The following is an 18,256-nucleotide window of genomic DNA, read 5'->3' on the forward strand; positions in this document are numbered from 1 at the left end:
TTTTTGCTAGAAAAAAAAAAAATCCAATCTCCTTTGCAGGTGGTCTACTTTCCAAGCTCTCCCATCTTTTACCCCTTCCTATGCTCAAGTCCAATGTTTCTCAAACTTTTGGAAGCATTCAGATCACTGGGGGATACTGTTGCAAAGCTGATTCTGATCCAGCAGGATTTCAGGCAAGCCTGAGACTCTTTATTTCTATTGATGCCATCACTGCCGACCCAAGGACCACTTGCTGAGTAGCAAGGTTCTAGCCATATTCAGTTTTAAAGGTTGCTGTCTCTACTGAAAGCCTCTGTGCCTAGAAGGCCCTTTCCCCACCTGATAACATCCTACTTAACCTTGAAGATACTCAAGAACATCCGTTCCCTGAGATGACCTCCAGTACCCTCAAACAGAATTGTACATCTCAATTTTACGTTTAGAGCTCTAATGTGGCGCTTCACTCTACTGTACGTTGGCTATTTCTTTTTCTGCCTCTGCCAAGCTGAGCTCTCTGACAGCCTTTCTGTCTATATTCTCAGTGCCTGGCACACAGTAGCGACTTAATAAATCTATATAGAAGGATAGAATGGCCATGAAAAGGAGATAATATGTGAACTTTCTTGAAGGAGACGTTCAGAAAATAAGGATGTTATGCAACATCAAGTCTGTCAGTTTGGAGTTATGTGGTTGGGGACCTTCAGAAGGAGACAGAATGAGATTCTACGCTATCACTGCATAGAGTCCTATCACAAAGGAATAGCAGCACACATTTTTTATACTATATAAAAATAAAATAAAATTCCCAGGTTTCTTGACATGAAAACTAAATCCAGGTAATCTTCTGTTTAACATTTAACAGACGAAAAATCAACAGGCACAGTGGGAAATGAACCACCATTTCACCTCTAAATCTGTGTTCATCCACTTTATGGAGAATCCTTCTGACAATTCTAAGTTTAAACAAATCTTTGTGAAAAGAGTATTCCAGCAGGTTTAATGTAGTCACAGCTGTCAAAATCATGGGCAATGCATCACACTTAAGAGTTGAAAATGTGTCAATAATTATAATTACACACTTGTAGCAGATCTAATATACTTTCACCACCCTTTAACTTCAACTGATGTGAAATTAAAGCCAGTTTCTTAAAAGTGCAACTCTTAGATCATAATTTAATCCTCAAGTAGATATAAAACCTGTCACACTACAGAGATACAGTACATTTTACTCAAGAAGAGAAAAGGCCACGGTATTGCAATATATCATTTTAGGTAAGGTGACCACCTTTAATGTGGAAAGGGTAAAATACATTATCAGGGTGACATAATCTTCAATATTTACTTCACCCATTTGTATTTAAAGATTGTCTCTTCAAAATTATGCATGACCCACAGCACAGAGGTAACAGCTAAAATTTAGGATTATTTCCTACCATCTTTTTTTCTCTACATCCATATATATATGTTAACTACAAATCTGAAAGTGTACTACGTTTTATGTTTATGTTTACGGAACTGTACTACGGAACTGTACATAATTTATATGAAAGGAATTATACTATGTTTTCAGTGTCCTGCTTTTTTCACGTAATATTATGTGTACTCTCTACAATATTATGGGTACTCTCTACGGTCATTCATTCATTGCAACAAGTTATGTGTGCCTCCTATGCATAAGACGGTATAGTAGGCACAGAATAAACACACACACACACACAGAGTACAAAATAGACATACCTTGTATTTACTGATAATATATATAAGGTAGTATATGTAAGATACGGAAAATAATTAAGGCTCAAACTAGATGGAATAGCCAACAAAAGCCTCTTTGAAAAGGTAACTACCTTTAAAATGAGATCTGTCTCTGAAAATTCATCAAAAATAGTGTTTTTAGTGATTACATAAAATTCTATTCTGTGAATATATGTAAACCTAACCTCTGCTGTAGAACATTTACCTTTTTTTTTTTTTTTCAGACAGAGCCTTACTCTGTCGCCCAGGCTGGAATGCGGTGGCATGATCTCAGCTCACCGCAACCTCCGTTTCCCAGGTTCAAGAGATTCTCCTGCCTCAGCCTCCTGAGTAGCTGGGATTACAGGCGTGTGCCACCACGCCTGGCTAATTTTTTTATTTTTAGTAGTGACAATTTCACCATGATGGCCAGGTTGGTCTTGAATTCCTGACCTCAGGTGATCTGGCCTCCTCTGCCTCCCAAAGGGTTGGGATTACAGGCGTGAGCCACCATGCCTGGCCTGTAGAACAGTTAAATAATTGTTTCTTTCTTTCTTTCTTTCTTTCTTTCTTTTTTTTTTTTTTTTTTTTTTTTTTTGCTACTCTATACCTAGTTGAATACATTTATATACTTAAAGAGATTTAGGCAGGGCACAGCAGCTCAGGTCTGTAATCCCAGCACTTTGGGAGGCCGAGGCTGGTGGATCACCTGTGGTCGTAAGGAGTTCGAGACCAGCCTGGCCAACATGGCAAAACCCTGTCTCTACTAAAAATAAAAAAATTAGCTGGGTGTGGTGGCACATGCCTGTTATCCCAGCTACTCAGGAGGCTGAGGCATGAGAATCGCTTGAACCCAGGAGACGGAGGTTGCAGTAAGCCGAGATCATGCCACTGCACTCCAGCCTGGCAACAGAACGAGACTCCATCTCAAGAAAAAAAAAGAGACAGACAGAGAGAGATTGATTTAGTAAGTGATTTTCCTAAAATGAGTAACTAAGGGCTCAAAAGTTTTCCAGAAGAAATGCATTTATATTAACAACCCAAATTCCAAGTCTTTTAACTTGGAATCCAAATACATTGCTTAATGTTGTAGGAGCAAATTCTCTTTTTTTTTTTTTTCCTGACCTCGTGATCTGCCTGCCTCGGCCTCCCAAAGTGCTGGGATTACAGGCGTGAACCACCGTGTCCAGCCTTACAGGAGCAAATTCTAAAGAAAAAATGCAGTATGAGAAATAAACATAAATTTATATAAATTTTTTTTGAGACAGGGGTCTTTGTCACCCAGGCTGTATGGGATACAATAGCACAATCATGGCTCACTGCGGCCTTGGCCTCCCTGCTCAAGCAATTCTCCCACCTCAGCTTCCTGGGTAGCTGGGACTGTATACAGGTACATGCCACCACACCTTACTAATTTTTTTAAAAAAATTTTGTAGAGACACAGCCTTACTACGTTGCCCAGGTTAACCTCAAACTCCTGCACTCAAGGAATCCTCTTGCCATGGCCTCCCGAAGTGCTGTGATTACAGGAGTGACCCATTGTCACCGCACTTGGATACCGCGCTTGGCCGAATTCCCATGAAATTTTGTTTACTTGGGTTTCAGTTTTTAAATAGATCTAGCTTGATAATCACCAGGAAATCCAATCATCTTTTTACACAATACTGGCTAAATATCTCAAAATTTCCAAAAATTCCTATTTTACCTTCACATTACAAAATATCAAAAGCTCAAAAGATCAAATCCAAAAGATCAATTCAAAAGATCAAAAGCTACCTCTTCTGGTCTGTTCCAAAGTCATAAATAAAATGTTGCTGTTTCTTAAAAACTGTCTATCATAGCCCTACTGCTTTTTTTTTTACAGCTATTATAAAAATAAAACTTTTTCCTTAAGTCTAAAAATCCATTGCCTCCACTCTTGATCAATAATAAAAAGCTGACTATATGAGTTTCCTGGTCACTAACTGCCTACTTACCACTCACCATATTTTTTTTTTTTAAAAAAAGGTAATCAGCCATATAAGCTCTGCTTTTAATGTAAAGCACACACCAGACATAGTGCTTTAAAACAATCAAAGTAAAGCTGTGGTTAGCAAGGCTTCCAAAGCCCAGAGTTCTTTACAGACTCATACTTACACAGGAATAAAAAAAAAAAAAAAAAAAAAAATCATAAAGCTCCATTTCCTGGAAGGACCAAAAAAGAGTGAGACTGAGAGAATCAACAAATTACTAAACTTTAGAAATAATTAAGTCTGTGCCCTTCTTAACAAATGAGGAAAGGAAAGCACCACAAAGACAAAAGTTAAGAAAACGACTTTCTTGGGCCACACAATTGGTTTACACCAGAGAACAGACGAGCATTTGAGTCTTAGGGTCATCTCCACACCACATTGCTTCACAAATACAAAGCAAAAACCCAATTCATGGCACAGCCATGAAATTTAAAATGTAACTATCCCTTGATTCAGCAATTCCAATCCTTGGTATTTATCTCCAGAAACACAGGAGATAGATTATTGATTGATTGATAGATAGATAGATAGATAGATAGATAGATAGATAGACAGACAGACAGACAGACAGACAGGCAGGCAGGGCGCGGTGGCTCACACCTGTAGTCCCAGCACTTTGGGAGGCCAAGGCGGGCAGATCACCTGAGGTCAGGAGTTCCAGACCAGCCTGGCCAACATGAAGAAACCCTGTCTCTGCTTAAAAATACAAAATTAGCCTGGCATGGTGGCGGATGCCTGTAATCCCAGCTACTCGGGAGGCTGAGGCAGGAGAATCGCTTGAACCCGGGAGGTGGAGGTTGCAGTGAGCCAAGATCGCACCATTGCACTGCAGCCTGAGCAAAAAGAGGGAAAATCGCCGGGCGCGGTGGCTCAAGCCTGTAATCCCAGCACTTTGGGAGGCCGAGACGGGCGGATCACGAGGTCAGGAGTTCGAGACCATCCTGGCTAACACGGTGAAACCCCGTCTCTACTAAAAAATACAAAAGAAAAACTAGCCAGGCGAGGTGGCGGGCGCCTGTAGTCCCGGCTACTCGGGAGGCTGAGGCAGGAGAATGGCGTAAAAACCCGGGAGGCAGAGCTTGCAGTGAGCTGAGATCTGGCCACTGCACTCCAGCCTGGGCGACACAGCGAGACTCCGTCTCAAAAAAAAAAAAAAAAAAAAAAAAAAGAGGGAAAATCCATCTCAAAAAAAAAAAAGAAAGAAAAGAAAAAGATAGATAGATAGATAGATAGATAGATAGATAGATAGATAGATAGATAGATAGATTTTTGTAGGCATGGGGATATGTTTCAAGACCCCCAGTGAACACCTGAAACCTCAGGTAATACTGAACTCTATCTATGGACAGTCCCTGAATTAAATGGTTTTACTGTACACCCTTCCTGTACTTCAAATCTTGTATTGTGCACACATATTACTGTCATAATATGACTAGTATCAAAAATAAAACAACATAATAAAATTATTTTATTTCTAGGAAAAAATGTATAGGAACTCATATTACTGTGCACATGTAATAAAATAAAGCTAACCAGGAACGAAAAATAAAAACACCAATTTGAATTAAACTAAAAATGTCACAGTTATATGGCCCCAAAAGGAGACAAGTCTCTAAGAGAACAAAAGAAATGCCCTCCTGGAAGATTTCCATGTACAACACTCACATCTGAGACAGATCCACCCTACTTGTGCTTAGAATGTCCTAAAACAATAAGACCTTTAGGGATCAAAAGGGAACCAAGTAGGAGAAGACAGAGGAGCTGAGGTGGACATAGCTGATTAAGAAACAATAAGTTGGAGGGAATCCTACTTATTGGAGAAACAAGCCAAGGAGAAAAAAAAAAAAAAGCTTCTCTGAATTTGAAAAGGACATTCCATTCTAAACTGGTTAAAAGCAAGGATAAATCTCAAGCACAGAGCATTTTCCTCTGGCATTTTTTTCCCATCTTGGGGCTCCAGCAACTTCTTTTTCACATTTTGTATCATCTATGATACCAAGAAAAGGTCACTATTAGAATTCGTTTTACCTTAATAAGGCTCAGTGAAATAGGCACAGACATAAGTTACAGGTGTCACCCATCAAACAGCGTATCTGCCTTTGATTCTACGAGCAGAGGTTTTACCAGTTCCCATGTTCAAAAGTTGAAGACTGTTATTTTACTCCTCTATTCGGATAAACAGTTGATTTATTTGCAAGATAAGGCACTTGACCCCAAAAAGTCAATATGAGACTTTGAACTGTTTGTAGCTGGTTCATTTTTTCATTCAGACCTCAACCCACTTCTTCCCATTTCCAAAAGGAAGCTCTCCCCCAGGGCATGCTCATCCCTCACCAATCACCAGTACAAACCCAATAGTCAATACAAAGCCAAAGCCCCAAACCCTCATCTCCAGAGTTCCAGTACCATAGTCCCAGCTTCTCACAGGGCTCATGTAAGCATTCTTCTGGGTTCTCGCTCTACCAGAACCTCAAACCCAACACCACAGTCCATCCCAAGCCAGGTCCTCTTGGCAACCTTCCATTTTCTTTTAAGAGCAACACCATTCTCCCCGTCATCCAGGTTCCAAAAGTCATATGTTTGCCCAACCCTCTCATCGCAAAAGTAATTTATTCACCAAGCCCTATGGCTTCTCCAGCCCAAGGCTAAAACCCTAGTTCCATCTATTCTCATTTCCTCCTGGCTTCTGGGCTTCCCACTCCACTAGACCAATCATCCTTGACTAACAGAAGGCTATGTGCCAGGGCCTCAAACTCATACACCTATAGGGTCAATCCAGTTGGCCTACAGGAACCAGGTAGGCGAGGAGTTTAAAACAAACAAACAAACAAACAAACCTGTCAGTGCAAGAACAATAAATAGCAACTAACACCGAACCTCAGCGTCTGGGAGAAAACAGGATGAACTGAGACAGTAGCAGCCACAGCACACACGTCTCCCTCAGACAGACACGGTCAAAAGAAGATCTGGCAGTTTCTTGTAGGAAGGAATACGGCCCTGGGGCTGCCAGAGTTTTCAGTGTTGCAGGAGCAGCTGGACATTTTGATTTTTTTTTAAATGAAAATGTCCCCCATTTTTACATGTTAGTAACTATGTTTTTTTAAAAATGTCTTAAATACAGTCTCAAACAGGACAGAACTCTGAGGTATACTGAGCTCAGAGACCACCAGTTTTCAACCTCTGCTCTGGTGCACACTGATGGTGATGTAGGAATTTACAGTCTGAGTTAAAGTTCAGATGTGTAACCTTAGACATTTATATCACCTCTCTAGGCCTCAGTTTCTCCCTCTATAAAATAGGCATAAGAGTAGGTACTTTAGCTGGGCGCGGTGGCTCACGCCTGTAATCCCAGCACTTTGGGAGGCTGAGGTGGGCGGATAACAAGGTCAGGAGATCAAGACCATCCTGGCTAACATAGTGAAACCCCGTCTCTAGTAAAAATATAAAAAATTAGCCGGGCATGGTGGCGGGCACCTGTAGTCCCAGCTACTCGGGAGGCTGAGGCAGGAGGATGGTGTGAACCTGGGATGTGGAGCTTGCCGTGAGCCGAGATCACGCAACTGCACTCCAGCCTGGGTGACAAAGCGAGACTCCGCCTCAAAAAAAAAAAGAAAAGAAAAGAAAAAAAAGAGTAGGTACTTTATGGAGTATGAGTGAGCATTAAATGAGATAATGCAAGAGGCTAGACCAAGGCCTGTTTTCATGCCATATCTTAACTTCCAGCCTGTCATTCAAAGTAAACCATAATGTGCCTCTAAATCTCCCTTTCTAAGCTTGCTCCTATGGTGCTCATCTTTATGTGCTCTATAGAGTCAAGCCACATCACAAAGCACTTTTAACTGTGAACGTGCTGTTCCTTTCAGTTGTCTAAGGTCTTGCATGTTACCCTGAGAAGCTACATCCCAGGACACAGAGTCTGAGACCAGTGATTAAAAATATGTGCAACTGCCAGGCACAGTGGCTCACGCCTGTAATCCCAGCACTTTGGGAGGCCAAGGTGGGTGAATCACGAGGTCAGGAGTTCAAGACCAGCCTGGCCAACATGGTGAAACCCTATCTCTCCTAAAAACGAAAAAAAAAAAAAAAATTGCTGGACATGGTGGCACGTGCCTATAATCCTGGCTACTCAGGAGGCTAAGGCAGAAGAATCACTTGAACCTGAGGCGGAGGTTGCAGTGAGCCGAGATCGCGCCATTGCACTCCAGCCCAGGCAACAGTGCAAGACTCCGATTCAAAAAAAAGAAAGATGTGCAACTATCTTTTCTACAACTTGGCCTCTAAATAAAAAACAACCCCCTTATATTTACTTGTCCCATTCCCTCTTTTTGGAATGTTGCCTATGCTACAACCTATACACGTATAGATACCTCTCAAAATAACATCCAACTGGTACCTCTTTCAGAGGCCAAACAGCCACCTCCTTAAAGGTGTTGGTTGATCCTTATCCCTCTGTAACTTGTGACCAAGATATTCAGAGTTCTGCCACTAATAGTCAGACGTGTAATTATTCACTCCCTTACTCAAGTGAACCTTAATATTAACTTGATATTAACTAAGCTTTCTATGCCCAGCCTCACCTACAGGAAGACCTGATAAATGCTCAATAAATAAAGGACAAAGAAGAGGGGAAAAGATGAAGGAGGAGGAAAGCAAGATTTTAATGATAAGGACAAGGACAACAATTAAGCTCTTGTGTCTTTGAATGCAAAGAGCTGTACCTACTAACGATTTGCTTTCATTTTTTATTTCTGAACAATATATGGGGGTCATCTTCCCTACCTCCCTCTCATCCTTTGGGTGTGTGTAACCTCGGCTTCTCCTTAAATTCTTGAACGTCAACAACCTCTTCAAGTATAATCTAAATAAACAGGGAGTTAAGTGGCTCCTGCCACCATTCTAAATGAATCAGTCCCACCTTTGATGCTGATGGGGATCAAGATGATGATGATGATGATGATGCACACTGGAGCTGGTCCAAATCACATATTACTCACTTTAATCTGATTTGGAAACAAGTAAAGACCCTTACACAGAAAAAATAATCTAGCAAGGGAGAGGAGCATAGGGGTATGAACTTTCTGTAAAATGACAGAAATCCACACAAAAAGAAAAACAAAAGTCTCATCCAGACTAGCAACTATTCAATAAACAAATTAAGGCTAATTTCCACAATACTTAGAATAGTTTTTTTCTGACTGCTTATTAGGACCCATTAGCAAGTTGTAAAATCAGTTTAATATATAAAGACTAGAATTTTTAAAATAAAAATTGAATATTAATTAAAAAGCATTATAATATTTTTTGTAGAACTTGTAATTCGGCTTTATTTTTAACACCCGTGCACATGCATGTATGTTTGTGTGTGCACCAGGTCATGATATAAAATGTACTGCTGAGTGTTAAAATGTTTTAAAAATACTGAAATAGGCCGGGCGCGGTGGCTCAAGCCTGTAATCCCAGCGCTTTGGGAGGCCGAGACGGGCGGATCACGAGGTCAGGAGATCGAGACCATCCTGGCTGACACGGTGAAACCCTGTCTCTACTAAAAAATACAAAAAATTAGCCGGGCGAGGTGGCGCGCGCCTGTAGTCCCAGCTACTCGGGAGGCTGAGGCAGGAGAATGGCCTGAACCCGGGAGACGGAGCTTGCAGTGAGCTGAGATCCGGCCACTGCACTCCAGCCTGGGCGACAGAGCAAGACTCCATCTCAAAAAAAAATAAAAATAAAAAAAATTTAAAAAATTAAAAAAAATAAAAATACTGAAATAGAACATTTATGTTTATATAAAGTAAGCTCTGCTGACCGAGCTTTTGTTTTTTACTAGGCCATCCTCATAAGATATTTGTTCTTGCCACTTATTGTTCACAACAACTCGGGTTCTTCAAGTTCAAGATAAGCATATGAAAACTGTATGAAAAATAGCATTGGGCACATGTGTCCCTTATCGTGAAAAGGAAGGTGTCACTCTAGATAACTACCTACACTTTCACTCGTACGTATATTTCTATCTTGTGTAAGTCCCTGACATCAGGACAAGGGATATTCCTCCCTAAGCTCCAGCCTTTATGGTCATGTTTGCTTATACACATTAACTCACTACTTACAGAGAGTAAATCAAGCACATCTTACTTTCACTCCAAGTGTAGTCAACACTCATCAATAGCTGCAATAGTGGAAGTTTCGGAACTTGGTTTAAAACATCACCTCAACTCATCCTTTCTATTCCAGAATGCTCAAGTTCTTCTTACTGCATATTTTCCTCAGTACCCTCTTTCCAAACTCCCAAGTATCATCCCACTTCTAACATCCAACTTTGTCCACGATCACCCCACCTTCATTCTCCCCTCTGTACATTTCTAAAGTTCAAGGTTATATTTTTGGAGGGCCTATCAATATTCTTCTATAACTGGCTAAAAAGGAATCCCCCAAACCAGAGCAACCTTGCTTTTCAATGGCATGGTGATATTAATAGCCAATCTTGGCTTTCATAGATAAGCAAAAACACACAGCCATCAAGTATTGAAGATGAAAAGTTACTTGTGGTATGTCCACTGATTTCAGCCCTTAAAATCTCTCAGAAGAGGAGTTTACTTTGGATTCCATCCATTTTCCAAAGAGGTCACCTACATTCTTCCACCTCTCACACAAGCATTGCCCACCACTATATTTTCACTGTCAACTGTTTGGAAACATACGCAACAGGAAAAAGTCCGAGTAAAGTAATTGATTCACTGAGTGTTTGGGTCCTAACTATAAATAATAAAGGATTCCCTGCTCTGTAGGATATAAAAAATTAGTGAGATATTCTTCCCAAAAATGGAAGCATCACCCTTAAATATAAAAACAAAGAAAGAAACATATGCTGAAAAGAACACAATAAATGTCTGTGGAATTGACTAAGCACAGGTTATAACATTAAGCACTATGAAGAGGTATCAAAAGCAGTTCCTTCTACATAGAATGTCTTTCGTTCCCACTTTCCAAACTCATCCTTACGGACCACAGTGACTAGTATCATCTTGTCCCGGATTTCCCTGATTCCCTAGAGGACTGGGTCCCTTTGCTCCCTTAATATGCAATCATCCCTTCATTCTCTCGGCAATTCAAAAAGATTTATTGACCGTGTGGTCTAGGCCAAGCATTGTGTTAGGTGCAAAAGTTACACAAAAGATGAATAAAACAGTCCCTTGCCTCAAGGAGCCCAGGGAGATAATTTGAAAGGTTTTAAATTGGTGAAGGGCAATGACTTGTGCAGAAAGAATCAATGGAGGAATGAACAACTTGAAGTCTTTGCCCTCAGAGAGATCAATCACGTCCCATCATAAGAAATGGGGATGATAAAACCTAGGAGACTGTCGAAAGGCAAAACGGCAATATCCAGAAAGCAGTCTTGCTTAGTAAGATTACTCTGAGCCTTGAAGAATCTGGGTCCCCCAAAAAGGAGGGGAGTGGGGGGCAATGGAGAGACCAGAACAGCCAGGGTTTGGCCTCAAGATGAATGAGAACTGACCTTGGGCAATCCCTCAGGACACTTATGCTAAAAGTAGTCTCACCGGGATCCCCCCTCTTCAAAACAACCTTCACCTACTGCACAAGCCTCCACAAAATTTAGGAAGACTGAAATTTAAAGTTACTTTCCCAGTCACAGAAATAAAGGCCAAATACCCAGAGTCAACAATGAAGCAACTCTAATGGGCAAAGTGGAATGTTGGTCAGAGAGTGAAACCCAAAAATCAAACAACTGAAGAGCATTGGCTCTGGAAAACAAAGCTGACGGATCACATAAGAGCCTTTATACATATAAACAATCTCACATTTCCAGAACTGCCTAGAAGAGCACAGGAATAGTATTCGCATATGCGGTCAGTTTGAATATTAGGGGCAGAGGGTGTATGTGTGTTAACTCAGAAAAGGAAGCTGCCGAATCTCTTAGTTAATTTTGAGAGTGTGAGTTCAAGCAAAACTACCTCCCATCTGAACCAAAGGCTGTGATGTGCCAACCACACCAAATTGATGAGGCTCTTTCGAAAGCAGTCTTTCATTTGAATGTCCTTCCAACAGACAAATCCTAGTTTAGAACTTCTGATTTTTTTTTTTTTTTTTTTTGAGACGGAGTCTCGCGCTGTGTCACCCAGGCTGGAGTGCAGTGGCGCGATCTCGGCTCACTGCAAGCTCCGCCTCCCAGGTTCACGCCATTCTCCTGCCTCAGCCTCCGAGTAGCTGGGACTACAGGCGCCCGCCACCACGCCCGGCTAGTTTTTTGTATTTTTAGTAGAGACGTGGCAAGCAAGAACACTCCATGGCCAACTGCTAAAAATGAGGAGGTAAATCTTCCATTTGGTTCTTCTGAGAACTGGAATTGGCCACAGAAAGAAACACAAAGTTTTCACTCCAAAAGATCAAAGAAGGCATTTTGTACCAGGAAACCCAATTCCAAATCCTCATTTCCAGGAATAAAGCCACAGTGCCCAGTGCTTGCTTGGGAAAATAAAACAGGAGATTCTGCGGATTCCAATTAAAATTTCTGATGGCTTTATTTCCCAGCCTCACCAGTTTAATGTTGCTAACATTTCATCCAGGCCCTGCTTTAACTTAAATACTGCTTCCAGCTCTGAATGGTCACACCTTACTACTGGGTAAAAAGGAAAGTGTCTTAACACTTCACGACAGCATTCTTTGCCCCATCCCAAGTGCTAGATATATAAGACAAGGTGATGCTGAAAAGTGCTAGCTTCAGCCCAGGCTGTGTCTCCCATAACTACAGCCAGGTGAAACCTCACTGCAGCCCACGCTATTTAGTTGCAATACTGGAAAGGAGAGTAGAAGCAGGAGAAAATAGGGGAGGAGGGGTATATACCTCAACCTTATTCAAATATAACAAACAATGAGCTTGCTTTACAATTATTTCCTGGGGTCTTGTCAATCAGCCAATAGTTCTTGTGTACCTACTGCATACAAGGCACCAAGCTAAATCTATAGTCAGCATAGTGCAGTAAAATATTCCCTAAATAATCATTATGTTAATAGTTATGTGCTTAATTTTCTTTATCATTTTACAAAAAAATGTATCGTGTATGTAGGTTATAAAGTCTAAAAATAAAATCATCACCTATGAACCCATCACCCAATCCAAAAACCAGAACATCACCAATACTGTATCATCTACCTACCTCCTCCATTTTTATTCCAGGTCCCTGCACCATACGCACACTCCACATAATCTTTATTCTGAAGTTGGGATTTCAGTGCAAGTACAAACGCATATTTATGACTACCTCCTATTCCTAACAAGTGAGTTGGCTTTCCAAATACGGTAGTAATACACAATTTCCTCTTTAAAAAAAATGATGTCTTTAGGTTCTTTTCTTTAAGTGAATCGTTGCTTTAAAGGAAAATATTAATAGAGTAAGTAGGACTCAGCCATGGTAAACTCAGGAAGATAGTATGTGAGTGAATGAAGTTTGACAATCACTGGCAAAAGTGGCCAAGAACATGAGTTCTGAAGTCCTGCAGACCTCTGGTTCAAATCCCCATTCTACCACCGAAATTTGCCAAGCTTCAATTTCTTATTGTAGAAAGGTAAAGTAACAATAAGACATATGGTATTTGTGGAAATGTCATGAAAAAGCACCTGTAAAGCCCAGTGCCTAGCACATATCCAGCACCCCTAAACTATCCTGTCATTAAAGCCACCCAAACATATCAAAGAGTTTTGCCACCATCAGTGGTTTGCTTCTCCAGAATTCCTACTGAGTTGGGCATGAGATCTCTTCACATAAAAATAAATCAAGATGCAGGGATCCAAGAGCAGAACAAGCCACAGATGACAGCTCCCAGTCCCAGCACTGATTCCATCTTCACCTCATGACCTTGAAGAGCAGGATCATTTTTCAGATCCATTTCTGTCCTGCCCCTCTCCCTCAGAAGACTGGACTACTCAATCCAAGCCTGAGAATTACCTAGAAGCCTACCATGACCATCACGGGACTAGTTCAGAACAATCTAGGGCAAGACAGAGGCATAACCACTATATCCTGACTCAATCTCTGTTATACCTTTCTTGGACACATAAAGAAAATCTGGCAAATCACTACTTTGAAAAAAATTCATTACAATTCTATTAATCAAATTAAATTCCTCACTTCTGAAATTAATATATTACATTCCTGAATATGGCATCTTTACTCTGAATCCTTAATATTCCTTTAAATTCCTCACAGATAACAACAAACTTGCTTGGATTCAAATGATCACTCTCTTCCAAGGTACAAAAGTTCTAAGACTACTATCTAACTCAGGTTTTATTTAAAATCACCCTCTCCATTTCAAGTAAAACTCAACAACACAGCTGGAAAGGGAGGGCATGAACCCAATCTATAATCATCGCAATCCTTAGTCTTTGTCACTTATCCGAAATTTATCTATACATCATTCACCACCTGTGAGTACCCGCATAAGGGGTAATAGTAGAAGTGCTATTATCCAACACCCAGTTACATCAACTTAAGGCCTACATTTCAGCTTCAAAAGAATCCCATTTTTTAAAATTCCAAGACAGAAAATAAAAACAAATGAATCATAAAATAAGTGATCGAAGTCCCATCCAGGCATAAGATAACCTTCTGACCCCTATGTCCCCATCAGTGAAATGGATGAGGCCCATATTCCAAACTTAAGCAGTCTGCACACTATAAAGCTGCATGGAGAGGCCGATGTCTGAGGTCAGCACAAGTCTAGTGTCTGCTGGCTGCCCAAGCCTGGGCCCCTGGCCAGCAACCCACCTCCAGAGACAAGTGCCAGGACATACTATAGTGTTTCCATTTAAGGCCCGCCACTTGGATCAGCCCATCTCTGAAATTTCTTAACACCACCTTTCCAGGAAGAATTTTTTTGGGGAAAAGGGAGGTGGTGTCTATTTTTTGCCACCGCCTTCCCTTGGGCTGTCAGAGCAATCTGCATCTCTGGGACAGGATTCTTTAAAACCACTGGGTTATGTCTCAATTCATGGGCCTCTTTTCAAAAATATGTAAAAGCACGTATGGAACGGCCCCTTTGCCCATCACCTAACTCTTATCATACATCCCTCAAAAAAGAAAGAAAAGCCCAATAAAATTGACAAGTCCATTGTGTTACCTTGCTGCCTCTCCCCAAAAGTCAAATTCATGACAACTTTTTAATCAAGACTTTTCTTATGTTACTAAGTGGAACGTTTTCTTCTCTAAGTAGCTTCTCTTCCATGCAAGCGGCGTTCAAATCTCCAGGGGAAAGGAGGGGTGGGGAGGGGGTGGGAGACTATCTGGCACAAACTGGACAGAGCCGAGCCAGTCTAGAACCCGACGGAAGTTACTGAATCCAGCGGCCCCAGAGGCCCACATCTCTTCTTAGGGCGCCCGAGGTTCTAGCCTCACTGTTTTGGTTACAGTGTTGAAGGAAGGGTTTTAAACTTGGCAAAGTACCGTGCAACATCTGTAACCACATTTGCCTTCTGGGGATCGGAAGATGAATCCCACATTCCTGGCTTTGAAGCTTTTTGAAACTGCAGCTAGGAAGAACCGAGGGAGGGAGGGAGTTGAGCAGAGTTTATTGGCTGTCTCTCCAGCAGAAAATTCCTCTTGGAAGAGATGGATATTTTGAGGGTGGGGGAAATTCGCCTATCTATCTCCTTACTCTCTACCAAGCTCTGCTAGGAAGGTGAGCCCCGTGGCCCCGCGGCCAGATCGATTTAAAAGTCAGAGTCGCACACCCTGAAGGAGTTCACAACACACACACACGCACACACGCACGCACACACACCCCAATGCAAGCCTGAGACCCCCGCTCCACGCCTCTGCCCTCCCCCCCCCCATATCCCACCAGCAGTTCAGGCCCAAAGCAAGACAGTTTTGTTCCGCGGCTGCTTCCCCCACGGAGTGGGGATCAAGCTTGGGGGAGAAAGGAATGAAAGCGAGGGGGAGGCACCGCAGACGCCCACCCTGCCACCCCCGATCCCTGCCTCTTCTCCCGCTAGGCTACCTCCTCCCTCGGTCCTCCCGGCTCCAGCAGGCGCGGCAGGCGACCTGCGCTCACCTCGGGTCCCGCCGCGGCCGGGGGCTGAGCCGGGGGAGGCGGAGTGCAAGGCAGCCGGGCGCTGCAGGTCGGCGCGGCGCGGGGCGGCGCGGGGCGGGGCGGGGCGGTGCAGCCGGCGAGGGAGCCCGGAACTCTGCGGGGCCGGCAGCCGGGGACCGAGGGCCGGCCCAGAGCAGCGGCGGCTGCGGCGGCTGCAGCGGAGCGGTGCGTGGGGCCGGGGGCTTCCCAGCCCTGGGGCCGGCACGGCTGGCCGAGGAGCAGGCTGGCAGCGGCAGCGGCGGCAGCGGCAGCCACCCGGGGGAAAGAGCCGGGGGAGGGCGGGGAGGCGGGGTGAAGAGGAGGAGGAAGGGGAGGAGGGCGGGCGGAATAAACTTCCCGAGGCGCAGAGGCTCGGGCTGGGAGCACGGTCGCGGGCGGGGCGGGCGGACCAGCGGGACTTGCCCCCGGGGGCGGTGGGGGAGACCGTCACAGAGAGTAGAAAAGTTCCCCCAGCGCCGAGGGGGAGGCTGCGGCGGCGGCGGCGGCTGCAAAGAGCAGGAGCCGGAGCGGGAGGAGCGGGAGGAGGAGGAGGAGGAAGTGGCTGCGGAGCGCTCGGCCAATGAGTGTCTGGAGCTGTGATTAACCAGGCAGCAACACATCATTTCCTCCCGGCGCGGATCCAGGGAGCCGGGAGGGGAGAGAGGAGGCGGCGGGGCGGGGCCGTCCCCGCGCCCCCTGCAGGCGCCCGGCCGAGGGCGAGCCCGCCGAGCCCCGCCGAGCTTGACCGCGCCGCCCCCGGCGCGCCGGGCGCTGTCTGGCGGGTCGCTCGGCCCGCCGGATGGAAGCTACAAGCGCGCCGCCAGCGGGGCTCCTCGGAGGCGGCGGGGCAGGCCCGAGCTGGGCTCCCGTGGCCCGGGTGGGAGGAGAAGAGGCCGCGCGGCACGGGTGAGTGCCCAGGTAGGCGCGGGCGGGGCCGTCTGGACAGCTCCCGAGGGCGCGCGGGGCAGGCGGGCGGACGGGCGGGCATCCCGGGCCCAGGGACTGCGGGCGGCCACCTACTCGAGCCCTGCATGTCAGACTTGGGCTGGATTTTCAGAGAGAAGCCTTAGCATTCTCATCCAGGCCATCTCTGACCTGCCTTCAAATCCCCTTCCACTTTGCTCATTTCCTCGCAAGGTCTAGGGTTATGCAAGAGCTTGCCGTGTTCGCCGTTGGCTTCCTTAGTAACAGAAATAAGCATGGAGGGGCTTCTGCAGTGATCTAGCCCTGTCCTAGGCGCCATGGGAGCTTACAGTGGAAAGGCAGGAACATTCTCCGCTGCAGAGAGGCCGATAACCTCGGTCCTTAGATACACAAAAACGCCCCAGTGTGCTAATATTACCCAGAGCGTCAAAAAGGCAAGCAAGGATCAAATTTTGCATGGTTCCTGCTGACAGTAAAGAAAAGCACTAAGCCATTTTCTCTGCCCTCTAGAAGCTTATAATGTACAGCCCTATCACAAAGCAAAATAAAAACATGAAACCTATAAATGGGAATGCCATAAAGTATTTTTATCTCTACAGGTTCATTCATGCAGAGGGCATTTATTGGGTGACTGCAGTACTGCAAAAGGTTGCAAAGGAAATGGAAGATCTGGTCCCTGCAGGTTGGGAGTTTACGATCTAATTAGAAACACAAGGCATATATACGTGAAAAAACTAGAATACCCAGCTGTAAGCAAAAGGATGGAGTAGGTGGGGGCATTTTCTTCATAAAGAGGAGGGCTTTGTACCTGTATGATTGGTGAGGATCAAGAGAGGCAAGTTCAGTACCAATCAAGGCAAGAGCACCTATATGTGTCCCTGCTCTATAGAATGATATAACAGGGCCCTCATTGTCACTTGGCTGAAGTGTCAGCTCTGCCACTTACAAACTGTTTTGACCTGGGGCACATTTTTAACCTAAGAAGGGAATAAAGGTTGTCTCGTGAGGTGGTTGTACAGTTCAAATGAGATTACAAACGTGAAAGCTTGTGAAGCTCAATCATGTACATTCACGGAGTCCTCATTGTACAAACTAGCCCCTTCTTGGTAACCTTTAGAGTTCCCTCCTAGGTTGTAAGCTGCAAGAGGGCAGGGACCAGGTCTGGTTGCATTCATCATGTATCACAATGCCTAGCAGAAGGGTTCATGTGGGTGTTCAATAAAATTTTGCTGAGTAGGTAAATGAATTAATGAATCCCGTTATGCTTTGAACAGTTCCTATTATTTGCTCCTTAAGCAGTTCTTTCAATAGTGGTCTTATTGTGTGGCTGGCTCAGTGAAAAACCCTCTAACTCAACCTCCTGTGACTAACTTGTGTGCCAGGAGACTGGGAGAATTCTGGATGGTACTGTCAGAGGCATTCGAACCAGAGAAACTCCATTTTGAATGAGGGCTGGGAAAATGAGGCTGAGACTGGCTGGACTACATTCTCAGAAAGTCAGGCTTTCCTAGCCTCTAGACCTT

The 18,256-nt window shown here is 44.1% G+C and overlaps 1 protein-coding gene and 1 long non-coding RNA gene across 11 annotated transcripts in view; one reads left to right on the plus strand and one right to left on the minus strand.

Annotated features, from left to right (window-relative positions):
* ACVR1 (activin A receptor type 1) overlaps positions 1-16,100 on the minus strand; it is a 140,916-nt gene extending 124,816 nt beyond the window's left edge. For 5 of the 9 annotated variants that reach the window (XM_077956171.1, XM_015110144.3, XM_015110146.3 and 2 more), the window contains exon 1: positions 15,792-16,100. The gene's annotated coding sequence lies outside the window, so the exon portion shown is untranslated. Of the gene's footprint in view, positions 1-15,737 lie in introns of all 9 variants that reach the window. The other 4 variants (XM_015110145.3, XM_077956173.1, XM_077956179.1 and 1 more) reach the window with 2 other exon arrangements.
* A 327-nt stretch (positions 16,101-16,427) lies between these two features.
* Positions 16,428-18,256, plus strand: part of LOC144333380 (uncharacterized) — a 45,979-nt gene continuing 44,150 nt past the window's right edge. Inside the window, exon 1 of one of the 2 annotated variants that reach the window (XR_013401988.1) lies at positions 16,428-16,727. This is a non-coding gene — a long non-coding RNA (uncharacterized LOC144333380). The remainder of the gene's footprint in view (positions 16,728-18,256) is intronic. The other variant, XR_013401989.1, reaches the window with a different exon arrangement.

Source organism: Macaca mulatta, chromosome 12, assembly GCF_049350105.2.
Source record: "Macaca mulatta isolate MMU2019108-1 chromosome 12, T2T-MMU8v2.0, whole genome shotgun sequence".
NCBI lineage: Eukaryota > Metazoa > Chordata > Mammalia > Primates > Cercopithecidae > Macaca > Macaca mulatta.